Source organism: Corylus avellana, chromosome ca7 (genome assembly GCF_901000735.1).
Source record: "Corylus avellana chromosome ca7, CavTom2PMs-1.0".
Classification (NCBI taxonomy): Eukaryota; Viridiplantae; Streptophyta; class Magnoliopsida; order Fagales; family Betulaceae; genus Corylus; species Corylus avellana.
Window position 1 is genome coordinate 6,938,488 of NC_081547.1, and position 7,230 is coordinate 6,945,717.

Genomic DNA, 7,230 nt, shown 5'->3' on the forward strand with positions numbered 1-7,230 from the left:
AAAAAGAAAAAATTGATAGAATGTAAAGGTGATTCAGAACCTGTGCTCTGGCTAATAATACAGACATTATATGTATACAACCATTATGGGACAACACTATATATATATAGATATAGATATATTATTGGACCCATGTCAAGGGCAAACTTAAAGATTAGTGGATGCTAAAGACTTTCAAGCTCACCATTGTCCATGGGTATTAAACTTCTTTTTTTTTATAAAAATTTATGATCCATTCAATGAAGTATCACATAGTCAAACCTCTTACCCAAACACACCAAAAAGTATCAGATAGTCTAACTCCTCTTGTATAACCATTTATAAAAAGGTGTACAATTCAAATGATCTCACATTATCTTTCTTTCTTTCTTTGTCATTTCTTTGTTATGCTTGAATCATCATGGGCTCCAAGAGAAACAAAAGTGGAGAATATATTAACATCAAGGCGATTGGACGAAAATATATATTTCTAGTAAATAGAGAATAATTCTTAGGCCTCTTTTAATATAAAATATTAACCCAACCAATTGTCAAAGGACTTAACACACAAACAATATGGGACCACAACCAAAATTATGGACAAAGCCACTACGCCACGACAAAACACCAAAAAAAAAAAACTTTCCAACACATCTGCCTATTATGACAAATCCACTGTCAATGTAAAAGATCACAATAGCTAATGGACAACAACCAATATTGGGCTACAAGCAAAAGTTCCAGGGCCACAAGAAAAATATTCCATGCCGACAACCACTGCCAATTCATAACACTAAAGTCTATATAACATAGCAATGAAGTATATATATCCAACACATCAGCCCAATAAGGTATATAAACACAGGTTCGGCAAAAATGCTTGGGGATGGGGGTTTCGACAATAAGGTTCCAATACTAAAAAAAAATTTCATCAAACTACAAGAAGATTATTTCATTTGTTTCAACCAACAAAACCCACAAAAATTTCCAGGAAATACCTCTACACGGAATCCGAAATTTTTTGAATAAAAAATTTGAAATTTACTGAACCCTAGCAGGAGATCTGACGCCGGACTGAGTGACACTGGAATGAGTTTCACGGTGGTTTTGTTGGACCGGTGGGTTCGCCGGTGAGTGTGTCAGGGGGAACCATGGTGCCTCGGGAATATGGGGTTGCTTGACGAACCGGTGAGTGCGTCAGGGGGAACCTTGGTGCCTCGGGAATATGAGGTTGTTTGACGGACGGGAATCTGGGCTTGCTTTGAGTCATCTGTCGCACGATTGGGAATAACTCTTGCGCTGGTCTCAAGGCCGGTGGGTTCGCCGGTGACTGCGTCAGGGGGGAAGCTTGGTGCGTCGGGAATGTTGAAGGGCTGCTCGACGGGCTTGGTGGTTTCAGTCGTGTGTCGCGCGATTTGGGGTGAGGAAATAACACCCCAAGTATTACCAAAACACACCGTTTTGGACCTATCCAAAACGGTGTGTTTTGGTCCTACATGTCAAAAGTGGACACGTAGGACCAAAAAAAATCTGATGTAGCCCACTCCAAAAATGGTGCGTTTTGGTATATTTAACGGCTGTTAACAAAACTAGATGGCAAGTATTTTAATGTATTTTTCATTAACCGAGGGAGTAAATTTTCGAAAAAAAAAAAAAAAAAAAACTTAGGGATATTAAAATTTTGAAAGGCTGAGTCAAGGATTTGTTATACATTTTCCCTTGTTTTTAGTGTATATTATTTAGTTCAAATTAAGTCTCACCTAATCCAATTAATCAATGAAGAAACTAGCTATAGATTAAACACTCCTCCTTTTTCTCCTATTTCTTTTTCTTTATGCAACTATTTTTCACTAAACAAAACTCCTTCCCTTCTCTTATGTGGCGTGTCAAACAAAAAAAAAATCATTCCTCAGGTCAGGTGCAACACGTACCCTCGAAACAATAATTAAGCTTTGTTGGCTAAGTTAAGGCTGAAGAGAAGACTTACAACAAAGGAAAAGAACTTGTGTCAAAGTGAGAAGAATTATTTGAATCTACAGATTTTATTTTGTTTTATCACAGAAATAAATTGTTATATGGTTTAAGTTTTTTTTTTTTTTTTTTTTTTTTTTTTATTTTAATTTAACAATATATATAGTATTAATTACGTCATTTTAAACTTTTAAATAAAGTGACAATTACTAATACACTTACCTTTTCTTTTTTTTTTTTGAAATCAAACCACTGATATTGCATTAGAAAAAATCAACTGGTCTGATGCTCATTGCGTGGCAGAATTAGAACCTATTAGAACCACCTTCATACGTATGGCTTATAAATCGATAAATATTTTATTAAACTTGCAAATATCTAAACAACTATATATAGAGCAGACTAGCTTTGATCGTCACTCCAAGTTTCTATAATGGCTACCTCTCTAAAGAAATCGACCCCAAGAATTAATGAGAATGAAGAAGAGAGCTTCACGTATGCCTTGCAGGTGGCAAGCTCCTATATGGTGTCCATAACCTTGCAATCGGCCATGGAGCTTGGCGTTTTTGAAATTCTAGCAAAAGCGGGTCCGGGAGCCAAGCTCTCCCCTACACAGATTGTTCAACAGATGCCAACCAAGAACCCCGAGGCACCCATGATGTTGGACCGTATTCTGAGGATGCTGGCCACCCACTCTCTGCTTGGTTGCTCTGTGGCTGCTGATGACTCTGGATCTTCGCAGAGGCTTTATAGTCTTTCTGATGTGTCTAAGCACTTCGTCTGCAACGAAGATGGTGTCTCTTTGGTACCTATCATGGCCTTGTTTTTCGACAAGGTCAGCTTAGATTGCTGGTCTATTTTCTATTTTCACGTCCACTTTTTCATCTTTTCCTACCTTTTTTCTGTTCATAATTAGTTTGTTTTCTTCTTTTGTTTTTTTTTTTTTCCAAAAAAATAAATAAAAAAAAGCTAGTCGACGATCTTTCATGGTATCGGTACAATGGACATGTGAATCCATCATCGAATTGGTAAAAAGAATATTAAAAAACTGTTGCAAGTTGTTTGTTAATGTTTTGACTTTTTTAGTGAAAAAAAAAGAGTGGATTATCAAACAATTTTTTTAAGCTAGTCCACTTGTTTATGAAAATATTGCACAGTTATGCCTAAAGTGCTTTTGGTGTGCAAAGTTATTTTAGAGCCTGTAGGATTGTGTTTAAGAAATAGAGGTTTTAAGTAAAAAAAAAAAATAAGCTTTTTGGTAAAAACTTCAATTTTAAGCTTTTGCCAAAAGTGTTTTTTGGCCATTTTTAAGCTTTTTAGACCATTAAAAATGCTTTCATATATATATATATATATATATATATATATAACAAACTACAATATTTATTCCGCCATTTAATGATTCAATAGATATTTTTGAGTTTAAATGTTTAAATCCATCACATATTTGAAATAACAATGTCGTTAAACCCAAGCCCCTTATATTACAATATTAATGTTTTCGAGTTTAAACTTCGAATTGGGATAAACAAATTAATTAGATCATAATTGGAACATGTAGGCTACCTCTTCCACTACCTAATCTCTCTATCATTCATGTGAGCTTTGCTTGTCCTACAATTTGCGTTGGGTGATTGCTCGTGTCTGTTTATAATTAAGTGATTTTGACAAAATTAACCTAATACTAAATAAATAAATATAACTATTGCAAGATTTTTGTTTACTTATAGTTGTCGTCATTGTTGAGTAACATCATGTGGTGCATGGGATAGATAGTGTAGTGAATTCCAAACTACTAAAGTTTAATTGTTCTAGATTCTGGTACATTCTTTTATGAATTTATTGTGAAACTCATGATATATATATATATAGTTAAGATCTTGGAATTTATATAATATTTGTAGATTTATTTAAAAAGTATTGCTCGTACAAACCAGTACTTGTGCTGATTTTGGTCCGAATTCATTGATAGGTCCCATATGAAAGATGCAATTCTTGAGGGAGGAGGAATTGCATTCAACAGAGCTCATGGCAAGCAGGCCTTCGAGTACGCCAGGTTGGAGCCCAGGCTCAACCAGGTTCTTAACGCAGCCATGTTCAACCACTCAGCCATTTTTATTAAGTACATCCTTGACTCCTACAAAGGCTTCCAGCAACTCAAGCAATTGGTTGATGTCGGCGGCGGTCTAGGAGTCACTCTCAACTTGATCACTTCCAGATACCCCCATATCAAGGCCATTAATTTCGACTTGCCCCATGTCATACAACATGCCCCACATTATCCTGGTTAATTTGCTCTTCTTTTATATATATATATAATGTTCTTCATAAGCTATATATATTTGTGTGTGGGGGGATAAAGAGAGGTGTTAATTAATTGGTGTTGCAGGTGTGGAACATGTCGGGGGAGACATGTTCGAAAGCGTTCCTAAGGGGGATGCCATTTTTATGAAGGTGGGTTTGATTGATTTGTGTACTTTTTGTATATGAGTTGAAGAGAAATGGTGTTATAATTTGGATACATTTTGTAGTGGATACTCCATGATTGGAATGATGAAAAGTGCTTGAAGCTGTTGAAGAACTGCTACGAGGCTACACCAAATGATGGAAAGGTGATTGTTGTGGATGCAGCTCTTCCAATTATGCCTGAGAATAGCACTTCTATGAAGTGCAACTGTCAATTGGATGTGAACGTGATGACTCATGTTACCCCCAGGAGGGAAGGAAAGGACGGAAGCAGAATTCATTGCCTTGGCAACCAAAGCAGGGTTTAGTGGCATCAGATTTGAATCTTTTGTCTGTAATTATTGGGTTATGGAGTTCTTCAAGTAGATTGCTTGCTTGTAATATTAATTTGGAAATCTATCGTTTCTTGTCCAAACACTTTAAATAAAAATGCTTATGAAAAGTTGAAATAAGAATTGCGACTTCAAATTAGCTGCAGTTGATATATATATATATATATACACATAGCTTATAGATATAGTATTATGTAGGCATGACACATCAGTCTAATGAAATGATAACAAAGCCATCAATTTAGAGATTAACCTGAAATGAGTGATTCATGCTGCTTGACTGCCAACCTCTTTCATGCCCAAGTCAAGCAAATGGTCTCTTCATGCGCCACTTGTTAAAATTGGATGAGATAAGAGTTGAGTATTTAAAATTACTTGTCAACATCGTAGAAGAAAAAAAAAAAAAAAATCTTTGACAAATCTCTCATATAACAAAGTGCCTATTAAAGTAGTTTGAAATTTCAAACTACTTTAACAAGCACTTTGTAAATCATTGTCGACACCTCTTAAGGGTGTTGGTTTACTGTTCAACAGACACCCTTATTATAGGGGTGTCGGTTCCACTAAATGAGACGCCTTGGAGTGTCGTTTTCTTACAAGGCGTCACTAAATCTGAAATTTTTTTTAGTGAAATTAACCAAACGCCCGCAATAAGGGATGCATCCATATAAGTGGAAATCTTATTATGAATTGTTTTTTAAAAAATGCTATACATACTTTAAAGTGTTCACTCCCACGTACTCACTTCCTAAAATAGTACGTCACTGAAAATCACTATTAAATGAAATAACAAACAAAAGTATATATAGTATTTATCTTTAAAAAAAAATTATAGTTTTTTCATGAAAAATACAAGGAAAGAGAGAAAAACAGAAAGGGAGCATTAAAAGTGGGGAGAAGTGAGGGACATAGTAAACAAAAATTTTCAAAAGTTTTTAGTTATTAAGTTATTATGATAACTATACAAAATTAATTTCTTTATAAAGATAAATGTTGACGTAAGTCATTTTATTTGGTTAAAAATTGATCAACGAAAACTAGTACTACCTGAGAATTTTCTTAATTACTTGTAGAGATTATTAATAAAAAAATTATTTAAGCAAATGAAACTAGAAAAAAAAAATTACATCTAAAAAGTCGTTTGATTTGAATTCACTACCTTACTTGTTAAGAAAATGCTTGAGTCCTATGATGGTTTTGAGAACCTCAAGCAGATCGTTGACGTTGGTAGTGGAAATATCGGAGTGGCCCTTAGCTTAATCATTTCCAAATACCCCAAAATTAAGGGCATTAATTTCGACATGCCTCATGTTATACAACATGCCCCGCCCTATCCTGGTATGTTTTCTGTTCATCAAGTACGTTTTTTTTTAAATAATATTGTTTAAGATATTGTGTTGTTTCTCCCAACGGTAATTTTTGAATTCGATAAATTTCCTTATCAGACTTTGGGATTAAAATGATAAAAAAATCATTGGATATGCAATGAATCCAATCTTTTCCCACTTCAGTTGTTTTAAGTGCAGTTCGCCACATCTCTATTGTTCTGATATCTGCAACCTTCATATTCTCAATGCCCATGTATGATGCCCAAAAAAAAAAAAAAAATTGTTTCTAAGTTAAAGTAGATGATCTCTGCAACCTTCATAATGTTAATTTTCATGTGCCCTGTCAAGCTACCAACAAACAATGTTTTTATGTTAAAGTAGAGAGGAAGAAAGAGTGAGAGGGAGAGAGAGATGCACAAAAAAACTTTCCAAAGTTCAAAGTAGATGGTCTTTGTAACCTTCATATTATCAATTCTCATGTACCATGTCATGCCACAAAAAAAAAAAAAAAAAAAAAAAAAAATTCTAAGTTATTACAAAGATGGCTAAAATCTTGTGGAGACTAATACTATGGAGATTGATTATCTAGATCCAGTTCATCAAATTTTACTATACATGAATTGCTAATGAATGGTTGTACTTTTGGGAGTCTAGACAGCTATTTGCGATTCTTTAACAGAATCTGTAGCTTAAAGGGGGTGTTAATTTATCTTCCAGGTGTAAAACATGTGGCTGGAGATATGTTCGAAAGTTTTCCAAAAGGAGATGCCACAATTTTGAAGGTGAATTTTCAATTTTGTATCTTTTTGGCATTGTTCCTTACTTTTATTGTTGACTTAATTAAGGCTTATTTTTCTCTTTCGCTTAGAAACATTTAGCAAATAAATTTGTAGCATGGAAAAAGATTGTTTGACTGCCCATCTATTGATGTTGTAATGGCATTACTACAAGAATGCAATAATGACGTCCTATCACTACAAAAAAAACAAAGTTTAGTAACGCTTGGAATAGAGGCGCTTTAATAAAACATCCCCTTATAAGGACGTTTTATTGTGTAAACGACACAAAATAAAATTAGCAACGCCTGCGCAGAAAAACGTCCCCTTAATTCGGGACATTCCAATAGGACATGCCCCAATTTAGTTAATTAAGTG

General features: G+C 34.5%; 1 pseudogene; it reads left to right on the forward strand.

Moving 5' to 3' along the window:
• Positions 1–2,383: 2,383 nt before the first annotated feature.
• Positions 2,384–4,804, forward strand: LOC132187711 (cathecol O-methyltransferase 1-like; annotated as a pseudogene).
• Positions 4,805–7,230: the final 2,426 nt, after the last annotated feature.